Below are 16,545 nucleotides of genomic sequence, written 5' to 3'. Positions count from 1 at the left end.
AGTGTTCCCTAAACTGCTAAGCAGACAAACCTATGACTCTAATGAATGAGCCTGAGTTTTGTAAAGAAAATTCAACTTCAAATAAATCAGATAATTCATACTGAGATCACAAAAGCCTAAGTGTCTTCTTCCCTCATGTCTATTTGATTTATAAAGGGGCAGACCATAATATAGGAAAATATACCTGATTTAAAATGCGGTATACAATTTTAAAAGTTGGCCCAATTAATTAAAAGTACCTTTAGTGGAGGGTCTCAAGTTTCCTAAACAATCCATATTTAGATAAATAGGAGAAGACATTTATAGCCAGCACTTGTTTTCCAGAGCCTTTGCTGGGACTAATGTCAACAAAAAAATTTAATATGTTAGTCTTGTATTTTAAGCTCACGCTTTTGGGGATACATTCTCAGGTCTCTAACGTGGGAACTGCAAATATAGCTGCCATTCCATGGTAATGGGAGTTAAAGAATGTAGAGTCCTCGTGTAGAGATTAGAACATACTTTTCTATTAGTCCTTCGAGGACAGACTTTCAAACGTTTGATTCTAATAATCCAGTCCTGTGCGTAGATTGGTTACTCTTCACTTTGTAAATGTAACTGAGCTATGTGACATCTGATATCAACCGATCAAGATCTGCGTTTCAGTTATGGATGAAAACTGTCTCAGTTCAACTTTTATTACCCTCATCGCGAGTATGCAGGGTGTCTAGACAAAAGCTTTTTATCAGCCAACTGTATGAAAGATAAACATTGTAATGATTAGTCTGATCCAAAATGGCAAAAGCAAAAGACTACCTTCCCCTTAAGAAGAAAGTTTTCAGACCTATGGAAAGGCCAACAATACTAATAAAAAAAAATTGTATTTACTTAGAAGCATTCAGAATGTCAACAAAACAGCTGCAATTTCTTTTTTTTTTTGCAATTATGGAATGGTATTCAGTTAACAGAACAATAATTATTTCGTATAAGCTCCATCAGAGACAACGGAAGATGAAAAAACTACCATCCCCATATATAACTAATTTGTGCTGTGTTCCGACAAGAACCTGCTTTAAATTTCCATGCCAATTTACAACCCCCGTACCGTACCAGGCAAGGTTAGTGGCTATTGAAAATACCACCAGGACAGGGCTATCTAAAGACACATTCGGTAATGTGTTAACCATACAAAAAGAGACACTGTACAGTTTAAAAACAAATCTTACACAGCCTTACCTTTCAATATTTTTCTTTAAAAGGAGTGAGTTGTGTACAGGGGGGTTAAATGCTTTATAGACAAGAAAAAAAACTGCGCTAGAACCGATTTATTCATCAACATCATCTTCTTCTTCTTCTTCATCCTCTTCATCTTCCTCATCTTCCTCCTCTTCCTTGTTCTCTTGCTTTTTTCAGCCTTGACGACTCCCTTTTTTGCTGCATCAGGCTTCCCTTAAACTCAGTATGCAGCAATATCCTTTTTGTACTTTTCCTTCAGCTTAGCAACCTTCCACTGACAAGGCTGCTTGTCACCTGCAGCAGTGTATTCCACATCTCTCCCAGTTTCTTTGCAGCATCACCAATGGATAGGTCAGGATGCTCTCCTTTGATTTTTGGACGATACTCAGAACAAAACAAGACAAAGGCCGAAGGAGGCCTCTTGGGTGCATTGGGATCCTTGGACTTTTTTGTTTCCCCTTTAGGAGGGATATACGTTTTCATTTCTCTTTCATAACGGGCCTTGTCAGCCTTTGACATGTCTTTGAATTTTCCTTTCTCTTTAGCGGACATGGTCTTCCACCTCTCTGAGCACTTCTTAGAAAACACTGAGAAGCTGACTGAAGCATCTGGATGCTTCTTCTTGTGCTCCTCCCGGCAAGTTTGCACAAAGAATGCACAGGATGACATTTTGCTTCTCGGCTTCTTAGCGTCTCCTTTCCCCATGTTTAATTATTTTTCCTCAGTGAGGCACAGGGGGGCCCAGTGCCCATCCGGCTCTCCCTTGCCCGGGGAACTGTCTCTATGGAGCTCAACGTACTGCAATGGCTATGACAGCTGGAGCCAGACGCAGCCTCCTGACTCTCTCCACTCTGTCGACAGCCATATATTTGTGTCTGTCTGAAAGAGTCTTGCAAAAGTAAATGTATAGGGACTTTCTGGTGGCGCAGTGGTTAAGAATTCGCTGCCAAAGCAGGAGACACGGGTTTGAGCCCCAGCCCGGGAAGATCCCATGTGCCGCGGAGCAACTAAGCCCATGCGCCACAACTACCGAGCCTGCGTTCTAAAGCCCCTGTGGCACAACTACTGAGCCCACGTGTCGCAACTACTGGAGCCCGTGCTCCGAAACAAGAGAAACCACTGCAGTGAGAAGCCCGTGCACTGCAACGAAGAGTAGCCCCTGCTCACCGCAACTAGAGAAAGCCCACACGCAGCAACGAAGACCCAACACGGTCAAAAATAAATAAATAAATAAATAAAATTTTAATAAATAAATAAATGTATAAAATCTGAGGACTTCCCTGGCGGTCCAGTGGTTAAGACTTCACACTTCCACTGCAGGGGGCTCGGGTTCCATCTCTGGTTGGAGAACTAAGATCCTACATGCTGTGTGATGCAGCCGAAAACATAAAATAAAAAAAAAAAATCTGAATTTATTTATTATTTATTTCTTTATTTATTTATGGCTGCATTGGGTCTTTATTGCTGCACACAGGCTTTCTCTAGTTGTGGCGAGCAGGGCTGCTCTTCGTTGCAGTGCGCGGGCTTCTCATTGTGGCGGCTTCTCTTGTTCTGGATCACGGGCTCTAGGTGTGCGGGCTTCAGTAGTTGCAGCACACAGCCTCAGTAGTTGTGGCACATGAGCTCAGTAGTTGTGGCTCACAGGCTCTAGAGCACAGGTTCATTAGTTGTGGCACACGGGCTTAGTTGCTCTGCGGCATGTGGGATCTTCCCGGACCAGGGCTTGAACCCGTGTCCCCTGAATTGGCATGCAGATTCTTAACCACTGCACCACCAGGGAAGTTCCAAAATTTGAATTTCAAAGAAGTACAAAGGATGGAGGAATATTTTAAATAATATCACGGGTGGGAAACTGTGTAGGACAAATGACCTGGTTTCTCCAATACTTAAGTTGAAAGGAAAAAAGAGAGAGAGAAAAGGGAGAAGCCATAGATTAAAAGAAGCTTGAAAGGCGTACCAATCAATTACAGTATATGGACTTTATTTAGATCTTGATTTGAACAAAGTGTGAAAACAACCAAACATGCAAACCTGAAATGAGTGAATGTTTGATACGAAGAAATTACTGTTCATTTTTAAGGTGTGATAATGTTATTATGGTTATGTCCTTATAGTTAGGAGTTCCTATCTTTTGGAGATTCATGTTGACATATCTACAAATGAAAGGACGTAAAGCCATGGGGGAGGGTAGTATGTGGTGTATAGATGGAAAAAAAAAATGGAAATGAGTTGATAGTTGTAGTTGGGTGATGGGTCCATGGAGTTTCATTATATATTTTCTCTACTTTTATATTTGTTTGAAATGCTCCATAATATGTTCTTAATATAAAAAATTGCCTCCTCCATGGTGCCTAGACCAGCATTTACACATAGAAGGTACTCAGTGAAAAATATGTATTGAATGAAGGAATTGTCAGACAGTATCAGCCTTAGCAGAAGGGGCCATCTGGGCTCCAACACACATTTTCAGTACTGGTATTCACTCAACATCTTTCATACAGTGACTGCTCACTGCCTTCTGAGAATTCCCATCAAGCCCCTGTTGTATGACAGGAATAGACAGCTGATCAGGGCCGAATGCACCTGGGGTAGCAACCAAGTCACAGGCAGGTGGGCCAATCAGATTCTCTTTCAATGACTTGAAATAAGATGCTAAGACCTGGTCAGACAAGAAGGAGCCCTACAAGTGAAAGGTTTTGTAGGGTGGGGGGCAAGAGTCTGCACCATACCCTTTTACATGAAAAGAAGTTCAACTTCACTCACTATAAGAGACATACAAATCGAAACTACACTGAGATACCATTCCTTACTCATCATATTGGCAAAAACTCAAAAGCTTAACAACATACGTGGTTGGCAAGGTGGTAATGATACAGACACTCTCATACATTGCTGGTAATAATACAAACTAGTACAGCCCAATGGAGAGGAAGTTGGTAATATGTAACATGTGCCTTTTGGGCCAGCAATCCCATTTCTAAGAATTTAAGTTCAAAAGACACCTCCAACAACACAAAACTACACAGGCACAGGGTTATCTATTATAGCATTATGGGTAACTTGTAACTGCAGAATACTGGAAACCACTTAAATGCCCCAAAGCAGTAAATTGGTTGAATGAACTACAGTACAGTCGAACAATGGAGTACTATGCAGCTGAGAAAACAATGGAGATAATCTCAGTGAACTGAATTGGAGTGAGTTCCAGGATTTATTTTTAAGCGAAAAAAAGCAAAATGCAAAAAAGCATATACAGAATGCTACTTTTGTGTAAGAAAAAAGAGGAAATAAGAAAACAAACACATATCCGCTGATTTGTCCAAAAAGATACAGGCAGAATAAACTAGAAACCAGTGAGATGGTTTATCTACAAGTGGAGGATAGGTCAGGTAGAGGCAGCGATAGGCAGGTAAACCAATTGTCTGGAAAAAATAAAATAAAACCCTGCAAAAGCCTTGGTTTGTAAATTTGCCACTTTCCTTGGTGTAAATACTCCCAACGTGGTCAATTTCAAGCTGCCTGCAGAGATGCACAGAATTGGCTCTTGCAAGCAAGTGCAAGCTGGCTCCAGCAGAACGCTGAGTAGAAGGGGTAGAAATAGTAGCACTTCTCTGAATATACGTTTTGTAAAGTTTTTTCATCAGCTTTATTGAAACGAAATTTACATACAATAAAATGAGTCCACTTAAAGTGTACAATTTGATGAGTTTTGATGAATGCATATACCCTTGCAACCACGCCCCTGCTCACATCCAACATATGAAACATTTCTATTGCCCAACATATGGAACATTTCTATTACCCAACACATGGAACATTTCTATTACCCCCAAGGTTTTCTTATGTTGTTCCTTCCCAGTTAAGCTCTGCAACCCAACACCAGCTTCAAGCAACCAGTCATCTGCTTTCTATTACCATGCATTCATCTTCTTTAGAATTCCATACAAACGAAATCATATAGTATATATTCTTTTGTGCCTGGCTCCTTTGACTCAACATAATGTTTTTTTGTGTTTTTTTTTTTGACAGTTTTGCTTTATTTATTTATTTATGGCTGTGTTGGGTCTTCGTTTCCGTGCGAGGGCTTTCTCTAGTTGTGGCAAGCGGGGGCCACTCTTCATCGCGGTGCACGGGCCTCTCACTATCGCGGCCTCTCTTGTTGCAGAGCACAGGCTCCAGACGCACAGGCTCAGTAGTTGTGGCTCACGGGCCCAGTTGCTCCGCGGCATGTGGGATCTTCCCAGACCAGGGCTCGAACCCGTGTCTCCTGCATTGGCAGGCAGATTCTCAACCACTGCGCCACCAGGGAAGCCCAACAACATAATGTTTTTGAGATTAGTCTGTGTGGTCTCGTGTATCACAGTTCATTTCTATTTATTGCAGAGCAGTAGTCCATTGTATGGAAATACCACAATTTCTTGATCCAATCATCTGATAATGGACATCTGCCTTGTTTCCAATTATTTTACTATTATGAATAAAGTGGCTATGAACATTCACGTACAAGTCTTTGTGTGGACTTAGATTTTCATTTCTCTTAGGTTAATACGTGGGAGTAAAATTCCTACGTCACATGGTAAATACAAAACTTTACAAGTTTATTTAAAAATTGCCAATTTTTCCCCAAAGTTGTTCCAGAGCTCAACAGTATGAGCTTTTTAGTCATCCACATCTTTTTCAATGATTTTATTGTCATTCTTTTAATTTTAGCCATTCTAGTGAGTGTAATCGTATATCATTGTGGTTTTAATATAAATTTCCTGATGATTAATGCTCTCGAGCAACGTTTTTATGCGCTTATTGGCCAATAGTATATCTTATTTGTGAACCAAGGCTTTGTAGAGAAATTGCTGATTCCAGAGCCAAAGCATCACAGCTACAGCAGATATCTTGACATATTTACAAGCCTTGCTACTTGCGATGAAGCCTTCTGGATTTGAACCACTCTGAACTGACCTCCTTGAGGGCAGAAACTGTGTTGTTTTTCATTGCCTCCCCATCCGCAGGGTGTGGCACTTAATAGATGCTCAGAATTGTTTGTTGAAATGAACTGATTTCTATAGTTCTGTTAAGGTCTTGCTACCTGGAAATCCAAAGACCCAAAAAAAGATATTGAAAAAAGAAAGAAAGAAAGAAAGAAAAAGGAACTTCTTGGCAATGGAAGTTAGTATTTTGTTCCTCTCTTGACTCCACAGAGAGTCTACCACTTGGCCTCTTCCATATGCTATTGTGTTTTCCTTTGGCTTGTAACTTCCTCCCAGTATCAGGCAATAAGATACCAGCCGCTGAATAACACCCTATTCCTGATGTCAGTTTCAGACATTCTGTTTTTCTATGACAACTGTCACTTAAAATAGGGGTCTAGTTTCCTGGCTTGAGCAGCTCATTCCCATGCTGGGCATGTGTTCTTAGTGATGCAGCTGATTGGCAAAAGAAGATAGCTGGACTCTCTCCCCACAGGGCAGGAGGCCCTAAGCTGAGGACACCTAAGGGGAGAAGGTCGGTAGATAAATATTTCACTATTGCAAGGGGAAAAACCCTTGTGGGTGAGTGTAGAGTAAAAACACTCAGTGAATGATTTCTGCTATAAAAATATCAGTTTTCTACTGCTGCATAATAAACCCCTCAAAATTTAGTAGCTTAAAACATGAACAATTTATTCTTTTACCATTCTGTGGGTTGAAAGTGCAATTCTTATGTTCGTCTCTCCTGGCCCCATTCATGCAGCTGCATCCTGGGCTTGATGCAACAAAATGGCCTCACTTGTGTGTCTGGGGCCTCGGGTGCGATGGCTGGAATGTTTGAAAGAAATGGGCCTCTCTTTCCACCGGCTCTCATATCCTGGACTTCTTCTCAGCATGGTGGTCTCAGGCCAGAATCCCAAGAGGACCAAAGTGGGAGCTGCTAGGTCTCTTGAGACATCACCTCTGCTATGTTCTGGCCAAAGCAAATCAAAAGGCCAGCCCAGATTCAAGGGGTGGAGAAATAGGCTCCAACTCTTGGTGCAAAGAGTAGCAAAGAATTTGTGGCCATTTTAATCCACCACATGATGTGAAGACAGTAGCATCCCCCAAATGCTATGATACCAACTATATAAGAGAGTGTCAGCACAGAGCTAAAGAGTGGATAAGGAACACAAGCGAATTCAAAGTTGTTTTTGTTTTTCTGGTTGTGGGGTACCTGGGTGATTTTGTTTTATTTCTAGAAAGAGAAGGTCAAGAGAAGAATCCTGAGGGTGGTGGAGAGAGTTCAGATCACCGAGACACAATAGAAGGAGATAGAGCTGTTTGTCCTGGTGATGAGAAGGCTCGGAGGGGATGGGAACTGATTTCAAATGTCTAGAAAACTAGTATGTGTTAGGAGCCTTGTTTGTGTGCTACCACAGAGCAGAACTAGAACCAGAGCTAGAACTATAAGCAGATTTTTCTTAATTTAAGAGAGAACTAGCAATCAGAGACGTACATAAACAAGATGAACTACCAAAGAGATAGTGAACTACTCTCCACTGGGCTGCACAAGCAGATGTTGATGTGACCACTGTCCTAGAAGGTAGGAGCTATTCATGCATCTGGTGGGACCTCTGGGATTTCTCCCAACTCTGAGATTTGATGATGCCATCCCCTTCTATTGATACCTTGGGCCTCTGTGATATGGGGATTACCCAACTGCCGGTGCATTGGGCACTTTCCAGAGCCTCCATGCCACCAGTCACTCCCTGGGCTCTGCAAAATCCCCAAGTGCTAGCTGGATGGCACAACCCTGCACCCATCCTTAATGAAAGCCTCTGACAGTTTTGCTCCTTCACTCTGCTACTGTTCTGAGATTTCCTTCTGATGTTTTCCAGGAGGCGGAAGCGATTTGCTTTACCTTGTCTGGAGTGGATGTGTTTCTTGCAGCCCAGAGGCAACAGCCAACATTGACTCTTTTGCACTGGTTTATGGTGGGATCATCAGTAACTCTGCAAGGCGGCATCCACCCCATTTTACCTGATACCTGGCTCACGGTTATGACCAGAAGGGTCAGTGGCACCTCCGCTTTGAGTTCAGTTTCCTTAAGAGTGCCCAAGGTGTTAACCTAAAGACGCATCTCGTCACTGAAGCCCAGGACAAGGACGTGCTTCCTCCGATTCAGGGAACGCACTCCCACCACCCAAAAAACATGTGGGTGTTTTCTGTGAGCCAGTGCTTACATGTATGATCCCAGTCCCAGTAACACAATTCTATGGGGTGGCTACAGAGGACACGATGGAGGCAAAAGAAGTTAGGTAACGAGCTCAGGGTCACACAGTTGCCAAGTGGCAGAAATGAATCCCAGACAATCTGACTCCAGAGCCTGTAAACTTAACCATGGCACTAGAGGGGCTCCCATTTATTGAGTGCATTACACATTGTGGCAATGTCTTAAGCACTTCACATCCACTCTCTAATTTAATCCTCAGAACAACAGTTTTGTGAGATTTGTGTTATTATCTCCACTGTTCCAGATGAGGAAACTGAGGCTCAAGGAAGTTGAGAAACTTGCCCAGGGACACAGTTGTGAGGAGCAGTGATGGGTGAAACGTGGCCCCAGACTGTTTGACATTCCTCCCACAGAGAGCGAGATCTCTCTCCCTTCTCTTAGATCTGGGCTGGCCTCAGATTGCTTTGACAGCAGAAAGGGGGCTTTGTGAATTCTAGACCCAGCCTTTAAGAGGACTGGCAGCTTGCTCTCTTGGAGCGCTAGCTGGCATGTAAAACATCTGACACCCCTGTTGGAGAGACCACATGGAGAGGCCCTGAGACCACACGGAAAGAGACAGGGGCCCAGCTGAGCCAAGCCCTCCAGCTAACACCACGATGCACCAAATATGTGAATGAAACCATCTTGGACACTTCTGACTTTCAGCTGGTCTTCAGTTGCCAGCTGAAGACCACCAAATGACCCCAGTTATGCCATGTGGGCCAAAGAACTGTCCTGCCAAGCCCCGTCTGGATTCCTGACCCACAAAATCATGTGACATAAAATAGCTGCCACTACGTTTCCAGGTAGTTTGTTACAGAACAAACTGGCATAATAGCAAGATTTGGAGATGAACCCAGGATATCTGGCTCCAAAGCTCATGCAATTCAGCCCCAGGCTACTCAGATGACGTTAGCAGCCATCATCAGGCGAAAACCAACCCCGCAAGCGTTCTGCATGCTTTCGCAGAACACCTGCATTGGTTCTATATTGCTAGACAGTTCAGAGACTCTGTCTACTGCCCCTCCCTCGGTTCCAGGCACACCTTCCTGCATGAGATGATATAGGAAGAACCCAGACGGGCTTCAGTGTTGCAGAATGGACACACGACACGAGAGAAAGTCCGCTGTCGGAGTGGGAGAGAGTCCATCACAACTGCCCAAGAGGAAAGGGAGCCAAGTTGTCCTAATGATAGGGTTCTTAAGCTGGGGTCCAACAAATACCACCCCACCCCCCAAAAGAACAGGGCCAAGTAGAAAAGTACAAACTATATAGCAGGCCCTGAACAGCCCTGGAGACACAGAGATGACAAGGTAGGGGAAAGAACTGGGGACAGGCAGCCTTGTGTTCAATCCCAGTTCTGCTGATTTCCTGCTATGCAACCTCGGGAAAGTCACTTAACTTTTCTGACCACCATCTCCCTTTTAACAGTGAGAGAGAAAATATTTCGCCTTCAGTGTTGCTCTGAAGAATAATATAATCTGTGTGACATACTGTTTGGCATGTCATAAGAACTCATTAATTGTTAGTTTCCCTTGATCCTTACCCAGGGATTCAGAAGATCACTTAGCTCTTTTTATCTCTCCAGTATTTCATGGTTTCTGATCATGAGGATTTGTTACCATTAAAAGGGATCAGGGAAGAGGGGGAGAGAGAGGAGAGAAACGTGAAATCGGAACCGCATCTCCTTTTTTGCAACTAACCAAAGCAACTTACTACCTGCTGCCAGTGAGGAGTTGGGCCTCAGACCTTTTGTTGGGGGGCAGGTGGGCTGTGGCCAGGCAGCTCACGTATCTCCTCTCTCCCTGAGCACATTGGCCTGAGCCCTGATTTTAGCAGGCTGCTCAGCCGTGCCGTTTCAGTGTGAGGTCCGCTGGCTGGTGGTTGTCTGTTGGTCCTGCCGGTGTGGTGTGATGAAGACTCTGCCGGGGGTAGAGAACAGGTTGGGGGACGCCATCAGTTCAGCTGCTGGAAAACCATTTCCCGACACGGGGTCTGGGCTCTTGCTGCTGCAGTTAATGGGAAACGACAGCTGTGGATCTCACCATCTGTCAGTCAGCAGGAGGGAGGACAGGGACCCAGGGAGCTTGTTCAAGCTCCGTCTTCGTAAGGGCAAGAACTGGGGAGTGGCTTGCATCACCTCCACTTACAAATCATCGGCCAGAACTCAGTCAAGAGACACACCTGGCTGCCAAAAGGCTAGGAAAACCAGGCTCACCTGGTACCTTTGTAATTTTGGAAGAAGGGGAGAATAGATACTGGGGAACGGCAAGAGTCTCCACCCACTCCCCCCTTCCAGTTCATGTCTAATACAACAGTATAAATATGCAAGTTTTTGCAAGGAAAAAAACAACAACAAAGTGATACACTCAGAGCAGCAGGACTTTAAAAATATAAAGATCAGCAACTTGTGGTGCCAGAAAGCAAGGAAGCACTCAAAACACAAAAGGATGTCAGACACAGGAACCAGCTTGAAAGAGCACCCAACGGCTAAAGCTGGGACAATCTGAGCGACAAAATAAATAGCGTGGCAGTGGATTACAGCCCAAAGTATAGAGTACGCATGACATCTTGGTATAAATTAATGATTCAGTATATGGATAGGGGACAAAAGACAAATCTTCCGTACAGAAGAATTGCAAATAATACAAGTAGACACTCCACCCTTAGTAGGTGGAGCTTAATTCTCGCCTCCTGTGGGCTGAACTTAATGAACACAGAATGGAAAGGGGGAAAAGAGTCACTTTACAGTGGAGAAGGCTGGCAAGCACTACCTTAACCAAGTGATCAAGGTGAACATCACCAGTGATGTCAGGTCAATAGCTTCTACCCCCCAACAGGATGTGATAGGAGGTCCTCCACCTCTTCAGGGTTCTTCCTAAAAACTCATAACCCCACTCTAATCATGAGAGAAACACAAGATAAAAACCCACCTCTGGATGGTTCGTAGGCTGAGGGACATTCTACAAAATATCTTATACCAATACTCCTCAAAATCGTCAAGATCGTGATAAACAAGGAAAGACAGAAACTATCAGAGACCAGAGACGGCTAAGGAGACACAGTGACTACGTGAAAGGCAGTGTCCTGGGTTGGATCCTGGAACTAAAAACTGTAAAAACGACTGAAATCCAAATAGAGTCTAGAGCTTAGTTAAGAATAATATGCCAATGTTGTTTTCTTAGTTTTAACAAAGCACTATGGTAATATAAGATGCTAACAGGGGAAACCGGGTGGGCGTATGTGGGAACTCTCTGTATTTTGTCTTCACGACTTTTCTATAAAATCTAAAATTATTTAAAGATAAAAAGTCTATTACTATATATGTATATTACTATTTGCATATATATGGGTATTGTATATGTTACTACAATACGTGAATACGTGTGTGTGTGTGTGTGTGTGTAAAGATGATCCAGGTCCAGATTGAGTACCTTCACATCAGTGGCTTTCAGACTTTTCCAACTGGGACATCTAGTGTAAGAAATTCTGTTTGGGGCTTCCCTGGTGGCGCAGTGGTTGAGAATACGCCTGCCGATGCAGGGGACACGGCTTCGAGCCCTGGTCCAGGAAGATCCCACATGCCGTGGAGCAACACAGCCCATGAGCCACAACTACTGAGCCTGCGCCCTAGAGCCCGCGAGCCACAACTACTGAAGCCCGTGCGCCTAGAGCCCGTGCTCCACAGCAAGAGGCCACCGCAATGAGAAGCCCACGCACCACAATGAAGAGTAGCCCCGACTCGCTGCAACTAGAGAAAAGCCCACGCGCAGCAACAAAGACCCAACACAGCCAAAAATAAATAAAATAAATCTATAAAAAAGAAATTCTGTTTATGTTGTGTACACATATATATTACTGTACCACCCGCAGTGCATTCTGATGTTTTCTATTCCATTTTGATTTTTCACATGCTGCTCTCACCCTACTAGTGAGCCTCTCCCTGGGGCTCTGCCCACGTGACCAGCTCCCCAACCTCATCTCCCAGCCAGCCCAGCACATTGCCAAAGTGCCATCGCTCATACCTGGAACACCCATTATACAGATACTGAAATAGCTCAGACCTTCGCTTTGAACGAGTCTCTGCCCAAACACCACCTCAGCCCCAGAAAGTCATTTCCTGACTATCCTGTCTAAAGTCACACTTCCTCCGTAATCCTGTCACTCTCTGTCCTGTTACCCTGCCTTTTATGTCTTTGTAGCGCTGATTACAACCTGATATTATGTCCCGTATTTGCTATCTATTTGCGTGTGTGTCTCTCCCTGACAGCCCCATGAAACGTGGACTTGATCTGTTTTGCTCATGCCTGTGTCCTCCTTCCTGGTACACAGCAGCCACTAAGTAAACATCACTTTGTTGACTTCACTAGACTTCTAAATGCAAGGAGAGAAAGCACGGCTCGACTAAACCTTGGATTTTCTTCCTGTCCCCCCTTAGCTATGGACTCCAGCCCTTCTCTGGTCTCTTGAATTGGTGTTGAGTTCTCTGCAGCCCTGCTGTGACCAGGCCTTGCAACCCATGCCTCTCCTTCTGCTCCCAGCATGCACTCAACTTTTATTGACAAGCTGGCCCCTCTCTGTTTCCATCTGCCTATGCCTCCAGGCTTCTTGGCCATCTTTTTTTTATTTCCAGCAACAATAAGAGAGGAAAGAAAGGATGAGGAGAAAGATGATGCATTGGCCTTCTCTATCACTGTTTTTCTTGCAATTAAAAAAAAAATGTCACTCTTGGCCATCAGGCTTCTACAGGGCTCACTCATTCCGTAGCCTCTGACTTTGGCATTCTCTGCGGATGTCCAAATTGTCCCTGCAAAAAATGACTTAGGAGTTCTCTTTAACTACATTCTGTAGCTCAGTGTCTTCTGACTAGATACAAACTGCTTCTACCTCCTAAAGGGCTGTACGTTTCTTCCCCTTCTGACCATTTTGCTGGGAGGGTTACTAGTCGTTTCCTCATACTTATGGGTTTTAAAAAGGGGATTCGATTGTTAAGTAGAAAGGATCAGGAACATGGCAGTGTGAGTGGTCTGCACAGTATCTTAATAGCTATGTAAAGGGGAAAGTTGGAAAGCATGTCTCCAGTTTTTGCTTGTAAATGCAGAAGATACTGGGAAAATACACATAAGGAATGAATAACCATGGTTCCCTCTGGAGCATCCCTTGGGAACAGGAAAAAATTTCAGTTATTTATTCCAAACACTTCATCAATCAGTCAATTCTAAAAGATTGGCCCTTGCAGGTGGACAAGAAGGTCCATGCAAGTTTTGTTTTGGAGAACGAAGCAGCTTGTCTGTTTGTGGAAGGTGTGACGTCATAGAGAGTGAAATTGAAGGGGATGAAGTTGATCTTTGATACTCAGGGCCATTTTAAAAACTTTGTAAGCCCCAGGGACTCCTACTTTTATTATATCAAATATATTAAAATGCACTCACATCCTACATTAAATATAATTTTGCCCTGAAAATTTGAATGGAGTTTTATAATTTTACTTTAGAAATTATTTGGCTATGAGTAATATTTAATTTGCAATTGGCTACGATTTGTCAGGAGTCATTGTCTCTCCTTGGGAATTCTTATGAATGAGAAAATCTAACCCACAAATTCTATTCAAATGGAATGAATATTTATAAATGCTAAACTGAATAATTAATGAATTTGACGTTATATTTTATTGACATTTAATTAAGTATATGTTAATTTTGTTTTACTGTTTTCTTTTTGTATTTGGAGCCAATAATTTCTCTTTGGATCCTACAAGATGCAATGGCTCCTTTGATATGTGTCCCACACTTTTCCTCTGGAACCTCTGGCTCAGGGTAAGGGAGTCCTGAGTCCCCTTCTGCCCTCTCCAATACCCCAACCTCTCCCCAACCTCCACAGCCAACTGTCTTCAGAATTGTCCCGTGCTCAAGCTCTCCTCCTTTATTCCTTTTATTCTTTTTTTTGCTTTTTGGCCACACCATGCGGTATACGGAATCTTAGTTCCCCGAACACGGATCAAACCTGTGCCCCCTGCACTGGGAGCACGAAGTCTTAACCACTGGAACACGAAGGAAGTCCCTCCTCCTTTACTCTTTAACCTTCTTCCTTTTATCATCTTTCTTTGCCACCTAAAAACTTTTCCCATAACACTATGGCTCTGAGCTCTGGGCACTGCTGACGTGCTAATGCCCTGAGTGGTTAATAACTCACAGTCCAGGCAACATGATGACATCTTTTCATAGTTACATTTTCATTGGGTCTTTTTGAAGATACATCTGAATTCAAAGGACTTCTTTTAATGATGTAAATTTAGGGTTTATTTTTAGGAGACATTTCTGGGCAGGTGCAAAATCTTTCAGGAGTAAATTTCCAAAAAAGAAAAAATCAAGGAAATCCTTTTCTCCTGGGATCTCACAAATCAGTTAGGGAGATAACGTATGTACTACATAATCGTGACATAAGGTAGACAGCACCATTTAGGGAAGTGTAAATGAAGGGCTGTGAGAGCACATAATAAAAGGACTTGCTTCCAGCTGCAAGAATCTGGGGAGGCTTCCTGGAGGAGGTGACATTTAAGTTGGACTCTGAAGGATGAGTAGGATTTGAATGGGATTCTGGAGGCCTCCTGCTTTTGGCTCTGTCCCTCTGGACTAGCCGCTGTTCACAAGTCACTCCAGCAGAGGGCAGGCTGAGCAAAGATGGGATGGAAAGTCCAACCTTTTGGCCAAGTCTCTCATGCTGGTCTCAGCACACCCTGAACTGTCTGGACAGCTTCCTAGACTTACGAAAAAGGGTGAGTCCTCTCTATGTGAGTTTTGGAGTTATTCTGACCCAAGTGTGGGCTCCATATTTACACCTTTAGCTTTGCCTGAAATTGATACCAACTCTGCCTCAGAGGTGGGCTATACGTTCATTTAACAAAGAGTTACCAAGCATCTACCATGTGCTAGATGCAGTGTTTCACTGGGAATGCAAAAATGAGCACAACAGACCTCGTCTCCGTCTTCCAGAAGTTTAGAGTCTAGTCTAGTTACAGGCCAGTTTTTGGACTTTGGCATGTAAAACCATGATTTATCTCCTGATTCTTCTGAGATAATCTATTTCAAAGGTAGGCAGGGAAAAGGGACCATGGAATAAAGGTAACAAATATATGGGTGAGAAAACTCCTACCATATGGTCAGCTCTGCCCTTTGAACCTGCTGCTGCAGATCTGGGGGGTCCTCCAGTGGCTTGTCTGAGGCCAGAGATTTGCTTGAAGCAAGGCTGCCTTCTGAGATGAAGGGCAGCCAGAGAATATCAACGATGTGTCCATATGTATTTATCAAATACTTACATGGCAGCTACTGTGGGCAGTACCGACTACCACCCCATGCTCTGTGCTACTGTGGGCAGTACCCACTGCCACCCCATGCCCCTGTCTGCAGCTCCTGCCATGCTCCTGATGCAGGCTGCGTGTCCTGGGAAGGGCAGCAGACACCACTAGCTCTGCCCCTGGAGCCCCTTCTGGATCCAGTGCTTTCTTACTCTCATATGCCCATCAGCTTAGCCCTCCCATCCCAGACTCATGTCCTCCTTGGCCTCCCGCTAACCGGTCCCTTTCCTTACATCCTTAGAAACCCTCTTTCTCATAGGAACATACTCCCGTTTATTCTTGAACTTTCCTGCTATTGCTCCTGGCACTCTACTTTCACTGAAGCTCAGCTTTCCCCAGATACTTTGGTTCTCAGGCTCTAATCAATGAAGTGGAGATAGAATCAGTCTGAAGTCTGAGAAGCGAGCTAGGGCAGTAATGAGGATGGAAACAGGAGTTCAAAAGAAACACCCAAGGGCAGATCTGAAGGTCCCAGAGTCACATTTCAGTGGACGAGAAAGAGGTGAGGCGCTCTAAGACATGTGGGAAGGGATGATGGACCAAGGCGGTAACAGATGAAATTGCAGGAGCTTGGGAAACACAGAGCCACCGTGATTAGCCCTTAGGGCGCCTTTGTGCAAATTTGAAAAAGGTCCTCCTTCCCCCACCCAAATGCAGCCATGTCGGGGCACACAGCATGGTGAGTGGAGTGAGAGCTGGGTTCCAGCTCCCGTTTTCCCTTTGACCTGGGCACCTTTCAGGGCGACCTGTGCATAAAT

At 44.0% G+C, this 16,545-nt stretch overlaps 1 pseudogene across 1 annotated transcript; it reads right to left on the bottom strand.

The window, feature by feature from the left end:
- Positions 1-1,304: 1,304 nt before the first annotated feature.
- On the bottom strand, positions 1,305-1,920 carry LOC309829273 (high mobility group protein B1-like; annotated as a pseudogene). The gene has a single exon. The product of its transcript is annotated as a high mobility group protein B1-like (transcript).
- Between the last annotated feature and the right edge of the window lie 14,625 nt (positions 1,921-16,545).

The sequence above is a fragment of the Grampus griseus genome, assembly GCF_964374135.1.
Source record: "Grampus griseus genome assembly, chromosome: 11".
NCBI classification, from domain to species: domain Eukaryota; kingdom Metazoa; phylum Chordata; class Mammalia; order Artiodactyla; family Delphinidae; genus Grampus; species Grampus griseus.
The sequence above is the reverse complement of the archived record's forward strand: the minus strand, read 5'-3'. Positions and strand labels throughout refer to the sequence as shown.